Below are 25,895 nucleotides of genomic sequence, written 5' to 3' on the forward strand. Positions count from 1 at the left end.
CTTAAAATAATGATGTTCTTTCTAAAAGCTTAATGTAATGTATCTTAATTATCCAAGGATTATATTTATTGAATATGAAAATCATAGCAAACATCTGAATATACATCTCTGAATGTGATTTGCCAACCTTTTTGGTTAGTCATAATTATCTTTCTTAATTAGGTTTGCCTGATTATTGGTTTCTTAAAATATGTGCCTATTTTAAGGATCATAGGGAAGTCAATTTATGGAAAAGCATCATTAAGTCTGTTTTACAGACTCTTGAGTTGTTCCTGCTGAGTTTTGAAGACATATGGCATCTTGTCTGATACAACATCTTGTGTGAAAAATCTTGCTCAGAAACCAAAACAAAAGCAGCAAAAAAGAATGAACTTCAGTGTAAAATTTTCCTTAGTCAAAATGTTCTGTAAGTAATTTCAGCAATATATTATACATTGTGACTGTGGATACAGTGCTAAATATCTTGGTGAAAAAGAAGAGTTTAAAAACAAACAAAAATGGAACCTGTTGTCTTAATATAGTAATCCAAGATATTTTAAAGCAAAACTATGCTTGTTAAAGAAGCTAAGTTACCTACTTTTTAAAATTAAAAATAACTTATTATAATAGCAATAGATGTATATTATATAAAAATAGAAAATAGAAGAAAATAAATACCATCTTCTCACCACTAGAGATTACATTGTTAATACTCTGTACATTTTTTCGTATCCATTTCTGTGTGCATTTTTTTTTAACCCCAGAAGATTGTACTCTACATGCTATTTTGTAATCTGCTTTTTTTCCTGTTAGTGATCACCAGCTTTTCCTGTCAGTAAATTTACATATTATATATTACGTAGTCCATGTTCAAAATTTAGCAGTCCCCAAAATATCCTTTAAAATTTTTGGTCCAGCCTGGATTCTATCCCAGTTCACTCTTTGCATCTAATTACCATGTCCCTTATGTTTCTTGCATCTAGCACAGCCCTTTTTTTCTGTGATGCTGACTTGCTGAAGAGACTGAGCAAGAAGAAACTGGGGAAGCTATCTTGTTCTCAAAGATTTCTTTAAAAAATTTTTTTATTTTTCATAGAATTTTAATATTACATTTTTTTGGAGACAGCATTTAACCTCTTGAATCATTAAAAATTTACTTCTCAGGAGGTTTAGGGAGGACCATCGGTAGGAGGGGAGGGAAGGGAGACATAAATATATCACTGAACTGAAAAATGCTTTTATCTGCAAAGGTGTTCTAATTACGTACTGTTTACATGTTTAATTTATGAGATGTTGTCTCTCAAACTGTGAAGCTCTGAATTCTCCATTTCGTACTGTATTAACTAGGGCAGTCATGAGCGTCGTTATGCTGAAGAGGTGGGTAGTAATGCGGGGGTGCCTTTGAATTTTGTTTAGACTGTCATTTGCTTTCACACTGACTTTATGTGTATGTTCCTGTACACACACTCACACACATACGCACACTTACTCTCACACACTTTCACACTCTCTCTCACACACACACACATTTTTCTGGGCCCTTAGGTCCCCCGCCAACAGCAATACAATAGAGTAGCAAGTGCCATGCCTTGTGTTAGATGTTAAGGAAATGAAGGTTAATGACATTATGTTGAATGACATAGTCTCTTCCCTCAGGGATCCCTGTAGAATAATTGTGGAGAAAAGCTCTACCAGATATATGGAGAAATAACTAAATGCAGTGTTAGAGTATACCCTTGGAACAATAAGGATGGCATTAAAAATACTCCAGGATCTTGCATTTTAAAATCATCTTTTGAGGTGTCATTTACATACAATAAAATGTACCCATTTAAATTGTCTAGCTTCTTTTTTGACCACCCCCTGCTTCACATGCTGCAATAACAAACTACTCATAAACTCTTCCACAGATTCCACCTTCTTCTTGCCCTTCCAACTCTTCAGTATTTTTGTGCCTTTGCTGCTTTCCTTTTTCTGGAATGCCCTCCACCCCACTTGCTTCCCAAGTTTCACTCCCCAACCTCAGCCTCACGCCTGGCTGTTCACCTGCTCTGCTCTGAGGTTCTTGTGTGTAACACCATTTACCAGAGAAAGTGTCTGCTTAATATTCTTCCATTCCTTTAGAACAGTATCTTTGTTTTGCCCTCTATTAGCAAACATTTCCCTTTTTCTGTTTCATCCATTTTATAAATATGTTTTTAATGTTTGTTATGTATCAGGCTTCATGCTAGACCATGGAGTAGGTAAAACTGAGGGTTAGACTTTGTCCCTTTTTTCATGGGACTGAACTACCCCAATAGTCTGTTAAACGGGACAGACATAAGTGTGGTGCCCTGAGGGAGTATCAGCCATGTGGGGAAGAGGGAGAACTTCACTGAGGTTAATTCTAAAGGTTAAAGATTCTGAGATTTGTTGGATAGAGAAGATGAAGGCCAGTGGAGTACAGGGAACAGTATGTAGAAAAGCATAATGTTCTGAAGTCAGGACATACTCGGGGAATTCTGAGGTGTTAGTGTTCTCGGAAGAGCCTTTCTTGTCAGTATAGGAACAAATATTCCCTCTGTAGTCCCTTTTGATTTCGTTTTCTATTTAACCAAAAACCCCATCGCGCCACCATTGTATTTTTCCCTTAAAAGGCTACTAAATCAGATACCTTCCCCATGCTGAATACGTATTTTAGGGATTTTGTTTTTATGAAACCAAGCTCGTAGAATAGGAAGACAAAATACTAAACTATTGACGTATCAGAGAATAGGATGTGATTATTTATAGCAAGTCAGTAAGCTATCACTAAGCTTTTGAAAACTGCTTACCTTTATAATAATGATTCTGAAGAAAGACACATATAATTTCAAGGAATAAACTAGGACCAAAAAAACCACATAGAGGGAGTGGTGCTTTGTTTTCCAGAAACTCTATCATTTAATATTCTTTTCATTGCAGGTGGTTTAGCAGGTCAGACATTTCTGAGAAGGCAGCTTATACTTGCTCGTTTCTTCTCGGTAGCTAAGTGGCATTCCAGAAGATCACTCTTCAGAAATGTCAGTGTGCTTAATGACAGGACAGACCACAAATGGATTGTCTAAAAGCTGTTACACTGGCTTTACCTAACAGAATAGCAATAAAAGCTGGTCTCCATTGATAACCTCTTCTCTTTTGTCTGCTGGCTGCCAAAAATAGCATGTAATAAAATTTTCCATGGATTTAGAAGGAAAGAAATATATGGGTGGGCAAGGATGTAGGGTCTTGTGATTGGCTCTAATACGGCTTCTCCATCCCCGCCAAAGCCTTCGCCACCCCTGCCTTCCCTACCTTTGACGTCCTCCCCACTGGATTGGACTACATCTTCCTCTTTTTTTTTTTTTTTTGAACAGATTTCCATTTTGTGAAAACATCCATATTTAAGGTCCTGATTCTCTTGATGTTTTCTGTGGTTCTCTGCTTTTCTGGTTCCAAAAATTTTTCTTGATATTTCCTGGTACACAAATAACAAGCACTGGCTTATGAATAAGAGATGAACCACAGATTGTTTCATAGAAAAGTCTTAAGTAGGTTTGGGTTCATAGATGGCTACTCAGAATCAGCCTATGTTCAAGGCCTTTCAAACTATCAGCTTCATGAAGTTGTGCAACGCACGCACACTTACAATGTAGGAGATTTGCGCTTAACTAACTTCCACTTCTACTACTTAACACACTGATTATTTCCATTGTTTTCTGTACTGACTGGTGTCCACAGAATTTGCAGTAGAAGGGTACTCTCTAGTACACGTGGGCGCTTCTCCCACGAGTTGAACTGTTTGCTTACCAGGAGTTAGTTGTATGTATTCCCAAACCTGTTTATTGTTGGTTGCATTTGTTGTTGCGGTCTTGAAATTTGATTAAAATATTACATAGATTGATGAACTATAGCTGTAAAATGAGAGTTATTTTTCTATGAAAGGTAAATCAAATGCTATGGAAAGATTTGGTAAAGAGTAAGTCATTTAACGAAAACTGTCACGCTAGAGACTGGGCAAGAAAATGGTAAAATATTTGGAAACAATCATAAAAATTTAGAAAGATTTTGCTGGATAACAGATTTCTCACTCCATTTTTAAATGTTAAAGTATAAAGTTCTCACTACACTTGAAAGAAGAAAGCAAAACTAGAAAATCTAGGTGATGTATTTTGCATTGGCTTTTGTGAGTGTTACAGTACAGAGTCTGAGAAACGGTCTTTGCCTATACTTATCCTTTGAGAAATGATTCTCAGCTTATGAAATTAATGGGAGAACCCCTGTTAGGCCATATCTTAGGCAAGAGACTTGGGAAGGTTTTGAAATGCGAGGACCCCCTTTTTATCTGCAGTCATGCAAAGAGGAGTAGTCTCTGTTGGAACCACTGGCCTGGAATGCTTCTCTTTTATAGAAGGATGAATTTCTGGACCTAAGCAAGGAAGGAGATGTGCAAGCCATCAAAGAGCTCATCAAGGATAATTGAACCATAGAGAGTTACTGTCTTTGTAAATCTGTTTTCTTGGCACATACTATTCAGGGGCATATCAGACACGTTTTCCCACCCACTGATAATAAATGTATCCTAAGCCCCCGGTAAGAGATGTGACTGGCGGGTAAAGAGACAGATTTAACCAATGTACCAGAATTTATATATCCAAATGAACTTTCATTTTCAAAACAATGACAGTGGGAGGTTCACCAATTACTCAAAAGAAGCCATCTTTACTCAAATCATCTTTGGAACTCATCTGAAATTGCCTTTGAAGACAATTTATGTGCTTCATGGCAATGCCAGCTGAATTACTTTAATAGTCATACCAGATTTTAAACCAATGATAGTTTTACCTATGTTGATTTGCTATCTCCATCTTGATTCCAAATAGCTTCTTACCTTGGTTTTCCATTGCTAGGATATTAAAAAGAGTGTATTTTCAGGTCTTAAAAGGCAACTCAAAAGGGGAGTTTCAAAAAATCTTACAGCAGTGGTGGCATCACTGAAATAAATATAAACCATTTAATGAGGTCAGTGTTTTGAAGAGGAGACTGTTAATTTGGATGTATAAATTATTTGTTAAAAAGTCTAATTAGTTGTATTGCTCTTGAGCAGGAATCAGCAGACTTTCTACAAACGGCCAGAGAGTAAATAGTTTAGACTTTGCAGGTCGCTCAGGTCTCTGTTACAACTACTCAGCTCTGTACAAAGGTAGTCATGGACAATATGTAAATGAACGGGCATAGCTCCGTTTCATTAAAACTTTATTTACAAACGCAAGTAGCAGATTGAATTTAGCCTCCGGGCCATAGTTTGTCAACCATTGCTCTAACAGTCGTGAAAAATGAATGCCCCTCAATAGTTCTGTCTCAGTCTCATTCACTGAAAATACAAGTTGAAATCACTGCTTCCATCTTTGATGCGATAATTACCATTTTAAAAGACAGCTACTTATATCAAAGATGAAAAAAAGTGGACCACAAATTAAAATCTGATATTCTTAGCCAGTAGCCTCAGCAGAAGTCCAAAGGGGAATTTACTTCTGTATCTCGTCAGCTAGAAGTGCTTACGACTGCATTATTCTGTCACTGTTGCTGCCCCAAAGTCTAGCCACACAAGTATCTGGAATGGCTATATCTGGGATTTGCCAAAGATGTGATGAGATGGGTCATTTTCCATTTCCCTAAATAATATTCTGGAATCTGCTTCAGCTGTCTAGTGGTGCCTTTTGTTTCTCTCTCCTCCCTTCCTTCTCCATTCCTCCCCAACTTCCCCCTTCTCCCTCCCTATCCCCCTTACCTCTTCTTTTCCTCTTCATGTCTTTAAGAGATTTGAACTATATCACAAAATTCACCTGTTTAAAGTGTACAGTTCAATGGCTTTTAGTATATTCAGTTGTACAACCATCCCTGCAGACAACTTTAGAACATTTTAATTTCCCCGAAAGAATTTGTGTTTAACCCCACGAGCGTAGTAGTCCATGCCCATCTTCCCCCTACAGTCCCACAGAAATCATAATGCACTTTGTTGCTGTAGATTTGCTTTAATGGATTTTATGAATGGAATCATACAATATTTTTTGTGACTGCCTTCATTCATTTAACATAATGATTTAAAGATTTATCTATTAGCATGTATCAGTATATTATTCCTTTTTATTGCTGAATAATGCATCATTGTATGCATATTCCATGTTTTTTGATCTGTTCATCAGTTGATGGACACTAGCAATGTATGAAGGTTCCAATTCTCCACAAGTTTGCCAAAGCTTGGTATTACATCTTTTTTATTATAATTATCCTAGTAGATATGAAGTAGTATCTCAGTTTTGATATTTATTTCCTGGATAACTAATAATGTTGAGCATCTTTTCATGTGCTTATTGACCATTTGTATGTAGTCTTTGGTGAAATGTCTATTCAAATCTTTTGCCCATTTTAAAGTTGGTTTGTCTTTTTATTATTTAGTTGTAAACATTCTTTTTTATGCATATTTTTATTGAGTTGTAAATGCTCTTTATATATTTTAGATACAAGTCCTTTATCTGGTATATATATAATCATCAGATTCATGAATATTTCCCCCCATTCTGTAGGTTTTCTTTTCCTTGACAGTGTCCTTTGAAGCACAAAAGTTGTTAATTTTGATGAAGTCCAATTTATTCTTCTGTTGCTTGTACTTCTGGTGTCATGTCTAAGAAACCACTGCTTAACCCAAGCTTGTGAAGATTTACACCTTTTTTTTTTTTTTTCCTAGGAGTCTTACAGTTTCTGCTCTTATATTTAGGTATATGATCCATTTTGTGTTTATCTTTGTACATGGGGTGAGTAGGGGGTCCAGATTCATTGCTTTGCATGTGGATATTCAGTTGTTTCAGCACCATTTGTTGAAAAGATTATTTCCCATTGAATGGATTTGGGACCTGTGTCAGAAATCATTGACCATAAATCTGAGGGTTTATTTTGTCTCCCAGTTCTCTTTCATTGATCTCTCTCCTTATAACAGTACCACATTGTCTTGATTACTACAGCTGTGTACTAAGTTTTGAAATCAGAAATATGAATCATACAACTTTTTTCCCCCTAAGATTATTTGGTTCTAGATCCCTTGAATTTCCATATGTGTTTTAGTGTCAGTTTGTTAATTTCTTCAAAAAAGGCATCTTAGACTATGATAGGGATTGCATTGACTCAGTAGATCAATTTGGGGAATATTGTCAGTTTAACAGTTATCAGGTCTTCTGGTTCATTAACATGGGATGTCTTTCCATTTACTTAGATCTTTAATGTCTTTCAATGATGTTTTGGAGTTTTCAGTGTATGGGTCTTACACTTCTGCTATTAAATTTATTTACATGTGCTTTATTCTTTTTGATGCCCTTGGAAATAGAATTGTTTTTTCTTAATTTCATTTTTGATTGTTTATTGCTAGTGTATAGAAATAGAATTTGATTTCTGTATCCTGCAGTATTGCTGAATTCATGTATCAGTTTTGATAGTTTAATGGATTCCTTAGAATTTTCTATATGTAAGATCATATCACCTGCAAATCAGGCATTTAAAAAAATCTACTGGACTCAGTTAACATCTTTTTTTGCTCCCCTCTGTAATGGTTTCAGACCTTCAACACCGTAGGTGTCTCCTTCGCAGCAGCTGTACCCTCTGCTCTCAGCAGCAGATCTAAGATGACAAGAAGGCAGAGAGTTAAATAATACTGTGTATGTGAGAAACATCAAGCAATTTTGTATTACCAGGCAATAACTGCAAGTCAAGGAATGGCTGAAAAAGAAAAATTATTAAAAAAGAAAAATTCTGTCTTCTATAGCTGGTTTATAAAAAAGTTTCCAAGGTCAGAATAGTAATGAGAGCTTTTTAAAAGAAATTATTATTGTTTTTATTAGTGGTGAGCTGTTTTCGTTTTTTGTTTTTGGTTATAGCCAGACAAGATGCTTGCTTAGGTTATTGACTTGGAGCAGTGGGCCAGCAAGATCAGGATTCATTAATTTGATCACTGTGTTAGCCGTTCTTATAAATGTGTACCATCTTCTACCATCAGGGGCTGGTGAAAAGGTAAATTTAGCTTACGAGTCCGTGGGCACCAGTGGAATTGGAGGAAATGGAACGCAGTACATCTCTAATTCGAAGAGGGTCAAGTCATGTTCTTTTGGTTTATGAAGGATATGCAGGGTTGGGGCATATGGCCTGGCAAATCATGCGTTGAACAACTCCAGGACGTGCGATTCACACGGACTATAAAACGTACAATTATGCTCAGCTGGTCCTGTGATAGGATTGCGTGTTTTGTCAGAACTTGAAGCGTTTTAGATTTGCCAGTAGAGAATTCATCTTAGATTCCTAGGTCTTGGGTTGGCTTCAGCCTGCTCCTGCTATTATTGGGCTGTTACTGTTGTTTTGGTTTTTTTCAGCAAGCGTTAAAGGAAGTTGTTAAAAGATAAATAGGCACCTAATTGAGTTTTTCTCCTTGATGTTGTCAACATAATTTAAAAAGAAAATTAACAATAATAGTAAAAGTAGAGCTTTTTTCTTTTATGCATAGAAATCTGTCTAGCTGCTTGAATTTTGTGTGTATGTATGTGTCAGAAAGTAAAGGATATGCCTTTTTTTCTAGAATGATAAAGTGGATGGATTCTTAGAAACTATTTGGTCCAACCTTCAGTTCATATATACCATTCATATCACCATCCATGGTTTATTGGCCATTCTTGACTTGGGGAATTTTAGTTTCTGGGAACTTACTTTGTATTAAACCCACCTGTAATCAATTTCTGACCTATTTTGTGTCAAAAAAGCTCTTTTTGTTGAACTGAAATCTTCCTCTTGCTATCCTTCCCCCATTATTTTGTCTCTTTGGTTCTAGTGTTGTCTCAAGGCTTTATAGAAGTAAATCTCACTTTTTCTGTGTAAAAAACATCTTTCTGTAGATGCTTATCACATTTCCAACTAAATCTTCTTTCCTGGTTAAACAACCTGGAGAATATTCCTGATATAGTTTCCAGATATTCCATTATCCTGATTTGCCACTAGAATGTATCTAGAGGAACTCAAGGCTCCTCCTAAAATGAGTAATACAGAACTGAATACCTTTTTCCAGGTGTGATATCATTGCAGGGTACGATGGAATTATCACCTCTCAAGTCTGGGCACATGCAGTGAACTGAAGTTAAGACTAGGCTTTGGAGTCAAACAGGATTTGAGTTACAGTTCCAGGCCTACCACTGACTAGCTCTGTGGGGAAGTTACTTAATTTCCTCCTCCATAAAACAAGGATGATAAGCCCGGGAAGCTCCTCTAGGCTGGGTTTCATGAGGGCGGGAACTGTACTCATTTTGCTTTGATTACCGTCAGTTACCCAGTTCAGTTACCATCAGGTAGGGAAATTCTAGCACTGAAAGGTGTAAAAGCTAACAAAAGGTCACCCAGTAACTGAAAACACAAGATTATAGCTAATGTGGTAACAGTGACATGACTGTTTTTACATGGCTGCAGCAGTTTGAGTTACTGTATAGAATCCTCCTTTACTATTAGTTCTGTACACTGAGTTTTCTGAAATTGAGGAATTCATGGCTTGCTCATTCCAGTGTAAAAATGCAATGATTTGATACGAGTCCTACTTCCTTTCTTTTCTTTCATTTATTTATTTTTTAAAAAACTTCATTCTGCAATCAAGATCTCCTGTTTCTATATCCTTCTATACAACTGAGCATGTTAATCAAGGTCTCAGATTGTATCATAGCCAAAGTGTGTTGCTTGGCAACAGAAGGAGAGATACAATGTTTTCAGATTTTAAAAATAGTTCAGAGTTTTATTACTCATTTTTTTATTAAAATGATTTCATTATTTGGGGGAAAATAGCCTGGAAGGGGAAGAAAACATAGCATGGCAATGATATCTTCCTTGTATTTGTCTTTTAAGAAGGAATTGATGTTTGTCCATCTGAGCTATGTAGACGCTTTGGCTGGAACTCAGGCTCATGGTCTAAAGATTTGCCCTGCCTACCCTTTATGTGTGGAGGGATGTTCTTTTTTGTTTTTGTTTTTGTTTTTTCTTTTCATTGTTTACTTCCAAAAAATTACAGCTCACAGGCCTTCTTTCTTCAGGAAGCCTTCCTGGAACTAACCCTACTACCCATTGTCTGACACACTGGGACCTGCCCCATCTTCTTGGTGTATTTTAATGGTTGTGTGTTTATGATGACTATGTATTGGTTTAACCTCCCTCCCCTGTCAGAGGTCAGAGTCCCTGAAGGCCTTTTCCAGAACCTTCTGTAGGCTTGTTGCGAAGTTTGTTGGTGGTCTGAGTGCCCTTACCTAGATTGTCAGAATTGTGAAGCCTCAGTAATTTGGACACCGGCGCTCTTCCCACACAACTTATCAGTCTGCGAGCTCTCACTGTGACTGATAAGGTAGATCTGTTCCATTTCAGAATCACAGAAATGACTGGGTTGCTGAGAGATGAAGAGATGCTTTTTTTTTGAAGGACATGGTGCAGAGCAGAGCTGAGATCTCAGGTTTCCCCTCGCGAGCACTAAGGGGTAATGATGGAACTAAGAACTTCCTTTGGGAAGCCAGTCAGCCCTGTGCTAACTTTCTGGCTCTGCTGTTTACAAGCTCTGTGATACGGTACCTGTGCCCTAGTTTCCTTATCCATAAACCAAGGATAATAGTACCCATCTTTTAATAAAGTGCTTCTCAGAAGTAAATGAGACAACACACTGCCTGGCCACATACTAAGTGTACAGTATATGTTTGCTTTTATCATTTGATATAAGTGTCTAAAAGCAGTAACATAGAAGTTTACACATTGTCTTTCCCTGCCTTCTGTTTCTTTAATTCTACTCTATGTGACCATATTAAGATTCAGAATCAAATTGAGAGAAGACAGATTTTTATCTACCTTCTAAATTTTGTATTCATTGGGCCATAATATGTTTAAATAATAAGCTTTCACATTAAGGCTTTCCCATTGCACAGCTGAAATAAAAAGAGACCTGGATGCCACTGATGGTTCTGAAGACCCTGAACTTCTTCCTATGTAGGAGCCTTTTTTTATGCAAGACCAAGCCAATGACAGGATTTTCCTACCATAGTTCAGGATTGTGGTGACATGGTTACTTTTACCAAGAGAATTAAGACCTGTCCCCTCTGTTTGGAAATTTTGTTTTCTTTGGATGAATGTGTCTAAAGCTTCACTTGTCATTTCAGATCCAGTGTTTTTTTTCCACCCTTCTCAGTATTAGCTTATAAGGAGCTTAATTCTACATAGTCAAGATGTCTGTCTCTGAATATCTCTACCATTTCTCATCCATTTTATTTCCTCCTTTTGATTGGCTGACTATTTTGGACATGTGTGTAATATTTTCTCTGGTTTTTAGCAGAGGATCTTAATGAAGCATTCTTTAAATTAGATTGTTAACACTAGCTAACAATCATGGCAAAAGCTATGAGTGATTGCCTGTTATTTTAGATCTTAGTTCTGCGAAATTTGGTAAGACTTAGGTTTTGATGGCAAGCGTGGAGTATGGGAAAGAGAAGAGAAAAAAGAAGAGAGAGGAAGAGGAGACAAGAGTAGGAGAAACAGGAAGGAGGAGCTGGTATCATATAGGCCTTGGATTTTTGCTCTAGGTGACCATTAACTTGTTTGTTTTTAAAGGTAGGAGAACCATGTTGAAGCACAGTTACAAACGGCCAAGAATGTAAGTCGAGATCTTTTCCCTTAAATGAAACGTGAAGGGTGATCAATTTTTCAAAACAATGTATGGTACAAATTAGGCTTAAAGAGCCGACACTGTCTTTGTGTTTTTATCAGAGGCAAAGATGAATCAGTCCCAACAAATGGGTTTTCACCAGAGAATCAATATGACTTTCACCTTGAGCTAACTTTGCTTTAGCAGCAAGACGCATCTGAATCTTAACTCTGATATTATACTAGGAGAATTTCTTTCTTTATTGTCAGAATTTTGGTGAGGTTGATACAGATATTGATGTTGTCAGTAAAATTAAGCTTGGGTCAGTATTGCTGGGCCAAAAATGTATTTTTAAAATACTGGACGGTGTCGTTATCAGAATCAGCCAGTGAAATTGATCAAGGTATTGGGCAACATGGAGTGCAGCACATTTGACATTCTACTTTCTGCATCTCATGTTCCATCTTCCTGTGTTTCAAACCTTTTCTTGAGGCTGGATAAAACTGGTACGATGACTTAGACTAATTGAACTAGACCTTTCCCTGCTCACAGTGTTAGTAACTCATGGCTGATAAGTTAGGAACATAGACTTACTCTTGGGATAGACCCCCAGGGCAGATGATGTAATTCCTGGACACAGACAGTAAAAATCCAAGCAGTTGTAATTTTTCTGTCCTCCCTGCTCTCTTAATTAGTCATTGAAAACATCATAAAAGAAGTAATGACTCACTCCTTTTTATAGGCAATCTTAAGAGTTCGTATTTATGTTCTTGCCGTTAGAAATACTGCTGCTAAACGGCAAAGCCTAGATCAGTTTCCAGTGATCCAACTTTGATGCTGGAAATGAGGTTTTAAAAGCAGCAAAGGAACACTCTTATGTGGCTCTTCCCATGGCTGGTACCTCTGTGTCCTTCAGGTTGTCAGCTCATGTGTGACCTCTTCTGAAAGAGTCCTCCTCCCCTGGCCAACCTGTTCTGACTCTTATTTTTTTCAAAGCAATGATCCATGTTGGAAAACTTCTCGTGTGTGTGTGTGTGTGTGTGTTGTTGTTGTTGTGGTTGTCATCGTCAGTCTTTCAGCACTAAAATGTGAGCTCCATGAGGGGGACCTTGGCTGTCACCCATCACTTGGTTCTTGGTCCCAACCCTGGTACTGGCCTTCTGAAAGGCCATAGGAAGTGTTTGGTAGAGGAGTGCTGCAGGAAATAAAAGAACAAGAATGAACAGTTTCCAGGTCAGATTCTGTTTGTGTTATATTCTTTTGCTACTGAAAATCTGCTTTGGTGCATAAGTGAGTTGCAAAGTGTGATCCAGACAAGCCCTGCTTCTCTGTTTCTTACATCACAGCGTAGCTGTACGAATGTCCATAGCTCGTCATTCACAGTCTGGTATCTTTCGCTTCTGTGAAAGGGCAACATGCCAGCCAAAGTTGAGATTGAGGAGCAAACGAAAGGTGTAAAAAATTAGTTCCGTGAATGCTGCTTTATCTTTTAAAAATTCTGACTCTGTGGGGTCTGAGGGTGTGGTGTTCTAGCTACTCCTTCAGTTAACACAGCACTAGAGTCTTTTCTGAAAAAATAAGAATATTTCAGCTGCCTTCTTGGTAAAATGCCTTATGTTAGTCATAGTCTCCCCAACCTGAGATGGGAAGGAAAGCAAGTTAGGTAACAGGATAAGGTATCCGAGCTCTGAAATGGACAGTCCCTTCAGGGCCTTGGCAGCTACATGACCCATCAATCTGTCTCTTAGACAAGTCACTGGAAGAGCTGGAGTAACTCTGACTTCACTTGCCATAGGTAAGCCTATGGGTTCCTTCTGAAGCCCAGTAACTCCATTTTGTGAAAAAGAGACACATTCTAAAAGGAAAGAGCTTCATGGGAAATATAGGAGACCTCCCAGTACCTGGAACTGTCCATGGGTTCATGATTCTAGGTTTCATCTGGGGGAAGGAAGTTAGCCTTGACTGTGTGTTTACACTGTAGACCAAGGTTTTTTAAATGGGATATATAGAACCTTAGGGGTTCGTGGCTTTAAAGAGATGTGTCATGTATTCCCCCGATATTTGATGCTTCATAGTGTGTTTTTTTGTTTGTTTTTGTTTGTTTGTTTGTTTGGTCTGGGAAAAAAGCACTTGGCTTCATCAGAGATGTTTAGTTCCTTTTTTCGTTTGTGACTTCATATTCCTTTATTATTCCATTCCATTGCACTTCCCACCACTTCACCAAGATGTCTCTCTCAGAGTCACCAGTCACCTCCACTGTGATCCCAGAGGGCACTGTGCTGCTGGCCACGCAGCAGCATTGGGCAAGGAGGGCTGTCTTCTTCTTGTAGGACTTTATCTCTTGGTTTTCGTGACATCGTGTTCCCCTGGCCCACTGCTCTGCGTGTTCTTTCTCTTAGACCTTTCTCATTCCTCTGCTTGACCTCTCAGTGTTGGAGGACCCCAGGGTGCTCTCCTGTGTGCCTCCCTTTTCTACCTGCATGCTTATGCCATTTCATTTGGTCCCATGGCTTTAAATACCAGCTTAATACAGTTGACTCCCAAATCTGTACCTATAGCCATGACTTCTCTGGAGGACTTCAGAGTCTGGTGTATAAATCCCTGTTCAACATTATCACTAGGATTTCTAACTGGTATCTGAATCTTGCCCAGAACCAGACTCTGAATTTCCCCCCCAGAGCTGCTTTTCCCGTGGAATTGCTGATCCTAGAAAACGGCACCAGTTGCTTAAGCCAAAAATCTTGCATTGGATTTCTTGCATTTCCTCACCCTCCATATCCAGTCTCTTGACTCTGCCTTCATATATCTGTATGTAATAAGGTTGTATATATAGAGTATATATAACATTGTATATATGTGTATAGGTACTAAATATATATATGTGTGTATAGAAGAGTGCATATTTGTGTTTGTTGTCTGTTTTCCCCACAGAATGTCAGTTGTCTGTCACGGTGCTCAATTATTATGAATGAAAGAATGAATGTATGATTATACTCAAAGGGATCTGTAATTTGAGAAGGCATTGAAAATGACTGATAGCAAAACAATTGGTTTGCTGTTCAGGATTTGTCTTTTGTGCCATTGTATGACCAATGCCTTTGTGTGATGTCTGTATAAATACCTCAGGAATGTGCACGTGAAAGAAGAAAGGCTTGCATGAAAGCTGGGAAGGCAAGGCCAAGGACTTGCCAGCCTGTCCAGCTCCCGGTAAACCTAGGCTGCTGGTTGGTTGGTGTTGGCTTGTCAGTGCTTTTCTGGACAGAGGCAGAAACTGCTCCACCAAGTTAAATCACTTGGCAGGTTACAGAGCTGGTGACTAAGGGAAACAGGACTGGAACCCTGTCATTGTGATTGCAGAGCCTGTTCTGTAACAAGACTACACAGCTTTCTTGTCTCATCCTTTGAAAAATAGCATAGGGAATTCATGCTAAACATTTGTGTTGAGGAGTCCTGGCACGTTCTAAAGCAGAAGTCAGCCAACTTTTTGGTAAACGAAATAGTAAATATTTAGGCTAGGTTTCTGGGCTATAAGGTCTCTGTCAAAACTACTCAACTGCTATTACAGTGCCAGAGAAACCATAGGCAATCTGTAAACAAATGGATGTGGCTGTGTTCCAATAAAACTTTATTTATGGACACTGAAATTTGAATTTTGTGTGATTCTCACATGTCATAAACTATGTTTAAAAAGTTTTTTTTTAAACCATCTAAAAATGTAAAACGCATTCATAGCTTGTGGGCCATGCAGAAACAGGCAGTGGGCTGGGTTTACTGATCTCTGCTCTAAGGGATGTTACCAGAGTTCTCAGATGCCATGTTTGTGAGTCTGAGAGTGGCCTTTAAACTAACCCTGCAACAGAATTGCAGCTCCTCTGAGCTCCTGGAGGGAAGGCCCTCGTGATGTTTTTCTCTTTACTGCTGCTTGCTTGAGTTGACCCCATTTTGCTGAGTCCTGTTTTGCAGTCTGCATGGAAAAAAGATCCTCCCTCCATTTTAAGTCAAAAAAGGGAGGAAAAGTCTGGTGATGGCATAATCAAATTGGAAACACACCAAGAGCCGAGCTGTTTTTCAAGTATGATTTTCAAACTTCTTAGCTAAGATCTTGAAGGATAAAATTTACTCTAAACGTTCAGTGGCCGTAGCACCTGAAAAATTCTCTGTCCCCTGAGAGGCTGGCTAGAACATCCTTCATTTGCTGATACTACTAAGCAGCATGTAGAGCGGAGGCTGTTTATACAGTGTTAACATTATATCGACAAATAGTGCCTGTCCTGGTCCTCTTTTCATTTCCGAATTCTTTCTTCCTGGCTCCAATAAAGTGAGAAAGTCTACTTCTTGCTCTTTTCTTTTCTATTTTTTTTAAATTGAAGTACTATCCGTTACAATGTGTCAGTTTCTGGTGTACAGCCCAATGTCCCAGTCATGCACACACACGCATATACTCGTTTTCATATTCTTCTTCATTAAAGGTTATTACAAGATATTGAATATAGTTCCCTGTGCTATACAGAAGAAGTTTTTATGTATTTTTGTATATGATGGTTAACCTTTGCAAATCTCAAACTTTCACATTTATTCCTTACCACCCTCTTTCCCCCAGTAACCGTAAGATTGTTTACTATGTCTGCGAGTCTGTTTCTGTTTTGTAAATAACTTCATTATTAGTGTCCTCTTTTTTTTACTTCTTGCCTCTTCATACAAGGCTTTTGGGCGTGTTTATTGAACTCTCACGTCTCCGGGAGTGAGACCAGCACTCGTGGGCATGGGTGTTGGTGATGCTGGGTTGCTCCCTTCCCTGGGCAGCTCACTCCTTTTTCTCCTCATTTCTGGTGCTTCTCTCCTGGTAGTCATCTCGATCTTCCATCTGTCGTGGGTTTTAGGTATAATGCTAGCTTTGTTTCTGTCATCTCACTGGGCTTCTGGAGGGCAGGGTCTTTCTTTTTTTTTTTGGCTTTGTGGGCTCAGTAACTCTTAGTATGTCATCTTATCATTGGTAGGACCTCAGTAAACAGCTATTGAGTTGAACTGCCCCTCTCTGAGCTTACTTAAGCTTTCATTTCTGGCTACAGCTCTTATCACTTCAAAATGTCTTGGCTACAATTATTTCTCTGATTTGTAAAAAATTAAACCTCTGTGGATTTTTGTTTTCCCGTGTGTTTCATGCTTATTCCCACCCTGTTTCATTTTGTAACTCCTCTATCTTTTTCTCAAAATTGTCTGTTTTATTTCAGCCACTTGTGATTTACCATCTACCTTTTTCTCCTCTCTAGATTTCATTTCCCTTTCAAATATGCAATTTCTCCCAGAGCCAGCTTAGACTTTTCTTAAAGATATTCAGAATTGATCTAATCTTTCTAACCCCTTGATTATGTATTCATCTTCCTTCACCTATAGTGTTGACACATTCTTTTCTTGTCCTGCATGTTTGCTAATTTAGGGTGTGTTATGTGTTAATTACTGGTTGAATTATAATGACCACATTATGAAAGGTTGAACAGTTCTATTATCTCTGCTGATAGAAATAGCTTAGTAGATGTTCTCGTAAACCTGTAAGACTGGGCATAAATAAGTTGATCTCAGGTTTTTAAAAAACAGTTTACTAAAATCAGAAACAAATCAAAACAGTCGTAAGGTTTTGGGGTCATTAGCTTCCACTAAACTTCCATGGTGACCTATAAACAAGCTCAAGATACCTTCAGTGAGTTGCTTGAACTGCTGTCCTCCATGGTGTGTGGTGAGATGGAAGCGTGAAGCCTCATATCAACTTAGTGCTCCCGATCTGCAAGCTTGTCCAAGTGAAAACGTGGCTACTCTCATCACCTGGAATAATTCATAGGGTAGGCCCGGGAAGTTTTCTGCGTTGCTTCCTCTCTTGATTTCTTCAGGTCCACTTACTGTAGAACCAACCAGAGCCTTGATTAATTATTATTTGATGTACTTTGAAAAATAATATAATACTCTAGGAGGCTTATCTTGATACTGGTTTTTACACATAAATGAGAAAGGTAAATTAGGGAAAAGACAAAAGTAGTCAATGAGAGAAGCAGACTGTATAGGACACTAGAAATAGATTAGGTTTTCTTCTCTAAGTTAGTATTTTTCCTTAAGACGTTCCTTGAGTGAGTGTGTGCTGTGCACCTAGTGCTGAACACAGGAATCGATGTCATGATGTTCAGTCTCTTGAAAGAGGGACAGTCCAGTCGAAGAGAGATGCACAAAGTCAAAATGGAAGTTCCGTGAAGGTGGTACAAAAAACAACTGTAATAATTAAGAGAAAACATTATTTTAGGCTAAGAGGTTTGCGAAGTCCTTGTGGAGGAGGTGTGCTGGGGATCTCCTTTGAAAAGAGGTGTGTGGTAAATAGATGGACATTTCTGTTCTGAGAGAGAGCCATGATTGAGGACCAAAGGGAAAGAACCAAAGGCTTGAATAAGAAACAGTGAGAAGTTTAGTTTGTTGGGGGTTCAAGGAATGATGCTGAAAGTCCAGATGTGACCAGATACGGAGTTGGAATAACGTTGGGGATAATAACAGAATAATAACTTCCTTCCAGGGTCATAATGAAGGAAAAGTCCTGGTACCATACCAGTACCTACTGTGCGCTCTCTTAGAGTTACTCTGACTGGCATTAGGAGGGCAGTCAGAAGCTGCCGCCTGTGTTTGAGCAGCAAAGTGACACAGTTGAGTGCCTGATGGAAGGTAGTAGGGAGAGACTCAAGGTGGCTGGGAGACCAGGAGAAAGAGCAAGGTGTGACCTGTGCTGGGCCTGGACTTCTGCAATCCATTTCCGGACTTGGCCTCTCTCCTGAGTTGGAGTCAGGTGCCGATGGTGATAAGAGAGTCCGTGTGGGGGAAGATTCTCTGCGGAGGGAAGAGGAAGAGCAGTTAAAGAAAGGATAAGAGAGGTGTGAGACCTCACCCTTCTTGACCTTTTGTGAGAAATTCATTTTTATTTCTTTTAACTCTCCTTCCACATTTTACACATTCCATTTCAGACTAAATATATTCTGCGTAGTGTCAGGACAAGGGGTGATGACTTAGGGCTGATGAGATAAAATAAGCATCCTGTCTACCTAACCGAGGAGGGAAGAGAACTGAGCTCTCCTGAGTATGCCCTTTTCTCTCTGCACTTGGCCACGTCAGCATTTTGGCCTCACATTTGTGCTAATTTGTCAGGCTTCCTATGTCCCCATCATCCTCTTACTCTCATGCCCAAATGCGTGAATGATGCGAAGTCTTCAAGGAAAATAACAAAGCAGGGCTCCTCCCCTGCAAGGATATTGATTCGATCATATTCTGTCTTGTCCAGCTTTCCTAGAACTTATTTAGGTGGCTCATCAAAATGTATTTTAGCTGGTTTCTAATCCATGCAAAACACTGCTTTGATGCCAAGGGACATTTCTAAATGGTGCTTCTTTCGGCATTTCTGCTGTATCAGGATTCTCACTGGGGATAGACCTGAAATCTGTAGCCTCACTAAGAGGGCTCACCCAGACCTTGCCCAGTCTGGAGAGTCGCTCGCTTGGGTATGGCTTGTGCACTTTGCTGAAGCCGGATGTCCTCTCTAGATTCCTGGTGTGAATTTGTGACTTTAGCACCCATAATCTACAACTAGTTCTTCAAGCTTATTTTTGTTATAGTTATAATTCAAGTGACAGGTAGACCTAGCTCATTTGGCCAGGAAGGTTGGGTGCAGGAGGCAGAAGGCAGGTGTCTGCAGGTGTTTGTGTTGTGATGTTGCTTTTACTGCTGTGATGGACACTCAGCAGATTTACACCTAAAGCAAATCAACAGAAAAAAAAATTCACATAAGGTTCTTGGTAAGTAATAATCCCTAATGTGTGTCAAGTACTTTGTTTAGTAGTTTATGTGAATGTATTGTTCCTGTTTTAAAGACAAAGAGACAGCATTGGAGAGGTTAAGAAATTTGGCACACATCTGCGTACCAGTATGCAGAGGAGCTAAGACTCAAACGTGAGTCTCATCGTTGGTTTGCTGGAACTCCTAGCTGTGATGCTGTACTACCTCTAACCACTCAAGAATAATAAAAAAGTTTGCTGTGTAGAATGCTTACTAAAGTGTTATTTCTTTTTGTTAATGAAGAAAAGAGTAGGTGCCTACTATCGGTGGTCTAACAGCCACATGCTGTATTTTGTGAGATGCTTAACTGTTGCATCCTTATGGCAACATGAGGTAGATGTTATTAGCTCCATTTTACAGAGCTAAAAGCTGAGGTTCAAAGAGGTCAAGTGAGTTCCTCAAGTTCACCCACAGCCAATTCGTGGCAAAGCTGGGCTTTGAACCTGGATCTGCCTGAGTGTCCCGTTTGTCTCTGCTTTCTCCGCTGTGCCATGCTGTCACAATGTAGAAGGTCCATGTAAAAACAGCACTCAGCATTCAACTTGTTCTTTTAAAAACATGTAATATATCCTTTTGTTAAAAATAGGGCTTGTTATTTATGACTCATTTCTGGTGCAGTCTGGGGAGCCCATATTTTTGTTTGCTGAACATTGTACAAATACGTTGAGAAAATGAAAAGTCTTTGAAAATTGTTTGCAGGTTTTGTTTTTATGGGAATACTTGGTTAATTGAGTGGCCAAATTGTGCAATTTGTTCACATAATCAGAGATTTGTTTTCCTTTTAAAGAACTGATCATTTTCTTAACACAAAAGTGCTGTGCAAGGGTAATTAACTAGTACTATTTTGGATCATGGGTTCAGTCTGCACAAAACCAATCCTTTTCACAGAGAACTGAGTTATTTGATAAGCATCATGTACACAGGTAAACATGAAATAGGTGTTTGCTAAAGATTATTTGATGACTTTATATCTTTTTATGTAGTGTTTTCCCCGGGAGATGGAGCATCATTCTTGATACTTGTCTAAGAGCAAAATTGGATCCTTATACTTAAGAATTAATTCCCTGGGCAGCTGAAAGAAAAAGTGCAAAGAGACTTGTGAAGAGAGACAGGTTTCCTCTCTCGAGTGTGCTGAAATTTAAAATCTTGAAGAGAGAAGAGTGTGACTTTGAGGTTCCCTGAGTAGACATTTCACTGTCATTTTATTGAGCCAGTTGTCTAGGTCACTGTAAGACTAGGGAGTATGTACAGTCAGTCTGTGTGGGTCAGAAAAAGGGCTAATTAAATGTCCTCGTACTCAAGGTACATGCCATTCTATTTGTTTAAAAGTGGACTGAAGAGAGAAACCTCTGGGTGATGAAGCCCAAAAGAGAAAAATGGCATGAAGTGATAGGCTTGTGAAGCCAGGCTGACTAATGCCTTGTATTGGCTGACAAATTACCCTCTGTAGGTTTTATCTGATGTGTCTCTGTTCTCTCTTCAAAATAACTTTGTAGGAAGCTACATGTCACTGGGAGGTAGCCAAGTACGTTTCAGTCGGAACCACTAACTAGGTTAGAGTCTAGAGCCTTGCAAAACAGCCCTGAAATACACTGAGGCCCATTACTTCTTTGAGAAATAAATTGGCAGTATTCACTTTTATGGTACAGGTTCATTTAAAATATTTTGGGGGTGAATTTTGCTTTGCTAAGGATTTTCTTCAGTTACTGAGTTTGATTCTTCAGATGAAGTCAAAGACTGTATCTAGGTTTTGGATTTTGGAAAGTGTGTGGTCTGGTCTCATTCAGCGAGCACATTGTCCTGACCCTTTGGGATTGCTGTTGGCCATATGATGTGATAACTTGTTGGAGAATTCCCTTGGAAGGCCTCTGGAATCATATTTTTAAGGACTGTCATAACATGAGATCTTTTTATTAGTGTGTCATTTTATATATTTATGTCTGTTCCATGGTAAGTTTTTAATGGATTTGCTTGATTTTTTTTTAAACCAAGATTTATATACTCTTTAAAAAATCTGTATGCCACTGAAGTTCAAAATTTGGAGCTATAATTCATATACCATAAAATTCACCCTTTTCAAGTGTACAATTCAGTGGTTTGAAGCAAATTCACAGAATTGTGCAACCACGGTCTAATCCCAGGTCTAATCCTCTCATCACTCCAAAAAGAAGCATCATACCTGTTAGCTGTTGCTCCACATCCGCTCCTCCTTCAGTCTCTAGCAGCCACTTACATCCTTTGTCTCTGTGGATTTGTCTTTTCTGGACACTTCATATAAATGGAGTCATACGATATGTGATCTTTTGTGTCTGCGTCTTTGACTTAGTTAAATGTTTTCAGAGTTCGTTCATAGTATAATAACATGTATCAGTACGTTAGCCCCTTTGAAGGCTGAGTAATAGTCCACTGTGTGGATGTACCATATTTTATTTACTGAGTCGATTGATAGGCATTTGAATTGTTTCATTTTTTGACTATTGTGAATAATGCTGTGCACAAGTATTTGTGTGGACATATTTATTGCATTCTCTTTGGAGTGGAATGGCTGCACCAGATGGTGACTCTGTTTAACTTTTTGAACAACTGCCAAACTGTTCTCTGAAGTGGCTGTACTATCTTACATTCCCACTGGCAATATATGAGTGTTCCAATTTCTTCCACATCCTTGCCAACACTTGTTATTGTCTGTCCTTTGGAGCTTTGCTACTTTTAGTAGGTGTAAATGAAAACTCTTAAAGTTTTGATTTGCATTTCCCTAATGACTAGTAAACATCTTTTCAAGTCTTACTTTTGCATAGATTGTTTGGATAAATGGATATTTAAATTCTTTGTCCATTTTTTATTGGGTTGTCTTTTATTGTTAGGGCTATGACTTTTTTTGTGGATAACAGCTAGATACAAGTTGCTTATCAGATATAATTTGCAAATACTATTTCTTATTCCAGGGGCAGTTTTTCACTTTTTTTGATAGTATTCTTTGAAGCACAACAAAATTTTAATTTTGTTGAAGTCAGATTACCTATTCTTTGATTGCTTGTGCTTCTGGTGTCTTAGCTAAGAAACTACTGTCTAGTCCATAGTCATGAAGACTTACACGTATGCTTTCTTCTAAGAGATTTGTAGTTTTGCCTCTTATTTTAGGTAAGATTCGTGTTGAGTTAGTTTTTGTATATGTTATCAGGTAGAGTCCTAACTTCATCCTTTTGAGTATGGATCTACAGTTGTCCCAGGACAGTTTGTTGAAAAGACTATTCTACATTGAATTGTCTTGGCACCCTTATTGAAAATCAGTTGACTATAAATGTGGGAGTTTATTTCTGAACTGTCTTATTCCACTGATATTCTTATGCCAGTACCACACTGTCTTAATTACTGCAGCTTTGTAGTAAGTCTTGAGGTTGGGAAGTGTGAGTTTTCCAACTTTGTTTTTCAAGATTATATTGGTTGGTCTGGGTCCCTTAAATTTCCATATGTATTTTCATATGAATTTGGCAATTTCTGCAAAGAAGCTAACTGGGATTTTGATAGGGATTGTGTTTGGGAAGTATTTGTGTTTGGGGATGATCTGAACTTGTTAACAGTATTAATTGTTCAGGTCAGTGAACTGGGATATCTTTCCATTTATTTAGGTCTTTAATTTCTTTGAGCAATTAGTTTTCAGTGTATATACTTTGCACTTCTTTTGTTAAATTTATTCCCAAGTGTTGTATTCTTTTGATGCCTTTGTAAATTGTTTCCTTAATTTCATTTTTGGATTGTTCATTGCTACTGTATAGAAATACAATTGATTTTTGTATCCTGCAAACTTTCTCAACTCATTAATTAGCTCAAATAGTTTATTTGTGGATTCTATATACAAGATCACATCATCTGCAGAGATAGTGTTTTACTTTTTATCCAATCTGGCTGTTTTTTATTTCACTTCCTTGTCCAATTTCCATAGCTAAAACCTTCAGTACAATGTTGAATAGAAGTAGTGAGAGGCGACATCCTTATTTTTTTCCTGATTTTAGAAGGAAAATTTTAGTCTTTATTAAGTATGATGATAGATGTGGGTGTCTCATAGATGCCCTCTATCAAGTTGAGAAAATTTCTTTTTCTTCCTAGTTTGTTGAGTGTTTTTGTTACGAAAAAGATATTGGATTTTATCAGATGTTTTCTATTCTTTATTAATATGGTGTATGACATTAGTTTTTGTATGTTGAACCAACCTCGCATTCCTGAGGTAAATCTCCCTTGGTCTTGGCATATAGTTTAAATGCAACTTGATGTTCAGGCTACTGTCTTGAGAGGAAAAGATTTTATGTTGGAATGCCTTCTGTAGTTTTTAATATAATCTGGTGAAATTTATGCCATGAGGGGAGATAACAGAAGACTGTGATCAGAATTGGCATTTGAAGGCAAATCATGGCATCAACATTGGGTAGCCATTGGAGGATCTTTGCTTCATTTGGTTTTAGAAATTGAAGATGAGTCCCTGGAAAGCCAGACTATTCTGAGGATACAGAAACTGAGATATTGCCAAGAAACATTTTCCTAGTGTGTCTGTGTGTTTTTCTCTTCTAATCTGCAGCCACCTTCGACATCTTAAACTGTGACCTTTGGAGAAAGAAGGACAACTTTTTAAAAACAACTTCTTAAAGAGAAGAGTCAGTGTGAAGTAATGAGGGAGAACACACAAGAGGAAGGGGGGATTCAGAACATGATAGGATGATTAGCTTAGATTCAAACATTGCCGTTTTTAATGCACAGTCAGATTTCTTTCATTGATTTTTTTTTTAAGCTAAAAGTTTCCTTGTTGTATTTGTTTCTGCCCTGTTTTTGAAGGTTGATGGTTTAGGACCTTTCACGTCTGACTTTATGGTTTGAAAATATATTTATTTTGAGAAAGAACAATTCGTTGCAGTCATCCTTGCAACTCAGGTATGCATGAAGGACTTGAAAGAGTTGTGATTTATAATAATCTTCAACTATTTCTTCCTGCAAAAATTCAGTGAAGCTCCTCTCTATATTTTTATTATGAGGATTCAGATATGCTACATGCTAAGTGAGGTCCTCTCAAAACGTGATTGTGCAATGGTACAGGTTCTGCCTAGGAGCCACGATTGACCAGGGTGTGTGACTGCCAAACAGGGTAATTTGGAGGTGACTAGAACATAGTGGATTTCTAGATCTTTCCTATCTGTGTCACGATCCCTTATATGGGTTGACGCTGATGTGAGGCTGACATTAGGTTGCAATGAAAATATGTTACTTGACAGTAACAGTAACCCTGATATCTGGTGACAATGAGCAATGAGGAATTTAAACTTTGTTTTAATACTTAGCTGGGAATTACAGACACAGAATGTGACAGGTGCATTTTTTTGTTTCTTGGGGGAAGAGGAAATAAACTTGGAAGATACATTTTTCTTGTGCAATTCCGCCTTGCCTTGATCACATGCCTTGTGTGTTCCTCTACAATCTTAAAGTAGTTGGAGTGTTGTCTTGCTTTTTCTCATTGTGAGTATTTAGACTTTTAATGCAGTGGGAGCCCACTGGGAGAAATAAGGTCCTTGAAGCCACCTTGTTTAAATTTGAAGTGTTTTGTTTGGGTATTTCCAAACTGTCTTGTTTTGATGAGAACTGATAAGTGTCTTCTTTTATACTTTGATAAAAATGTGAAATAGAAAAGACGAGACCGTTAAAAATATAAACAAATAAGACATCATAGAGGATGTGAAGGACACGGAAGATAGGAGATGTATTTTCCCTTCTAATATTGCTTTGTATAATACAGTCCTGTTCAGTACTCTCCTTTGGATCTCAGGAGAAAGGAAGGAATGCATTGATTCAATAAACAAATGGGAAATCTGGAGGCATTGGAATTGGGACCAGCATTTTGCTGGTAGCAGAAGTTATTTAGTGGTACGAGCCATTTAGAGAGGAAAAAGAGTGCTTCCGAAATGCTCTCCTCATTTGCTGGGGAGCAGGGTGACCTGTCAGGTGTACTCATGCTTCACCTGCTCAGCGGAAAGTTACAGCAACTTTATCTTTCACTCTCGCTGGATCATTTCAGAAAGTGACAGGGGATGTAAGTGATATTACTGAGATGGCTGTTTCTAGACGTCTCCATTTCTGGAAATCAGAATATATCACTGTGATAAATGCTTTTTGCTCTCTAAATATTCCACAGAAACGTTGGCTCTGGAGGGAGAATGTCCTGCCAGCTGGCAGGAAGGATGATTTAAGGTGAAGGGTGTGTTCTGGGCATGGCTGGCTCTGGAAGGGGCTCCCTTGCTCCAGTCTCCAGGGTTGGTGACCTCTGGTTTGGGGACAGCCCTGGTCCCCTGATCAAGTGCTAGGATGAAGCAGTCCCCTCAGG

General features: G+C 38.4%; 1 protein-coding gene across 1 annotated transcript in view; it reads left to right on the plus strand.

Annotated features, from left to right (window-relative positions):
• Positions 1-25,895, plus strand: part of CCDC85A (coiled-coil domain containing 85A) — a 172,492-nt gene that overhangs the window by 28,803 nt on the left and 117,794 nt on the right.

This window comes from Camelus ferus, chromosome 15 (genome assembly GCF_009834535.1).
Source record: "Camelus ferus isolate YT-003-E chromosome 15, BCGSAC_Cfer_1.0, whole genome shotgun sequence".
Classification (NCBI taxonomy): domain Eukaryota; kingdom Metazoa; phylum Chordata; class Mammalia; order Artiodactyla; family Camelidae; genus Camelus; species Camelus ferus.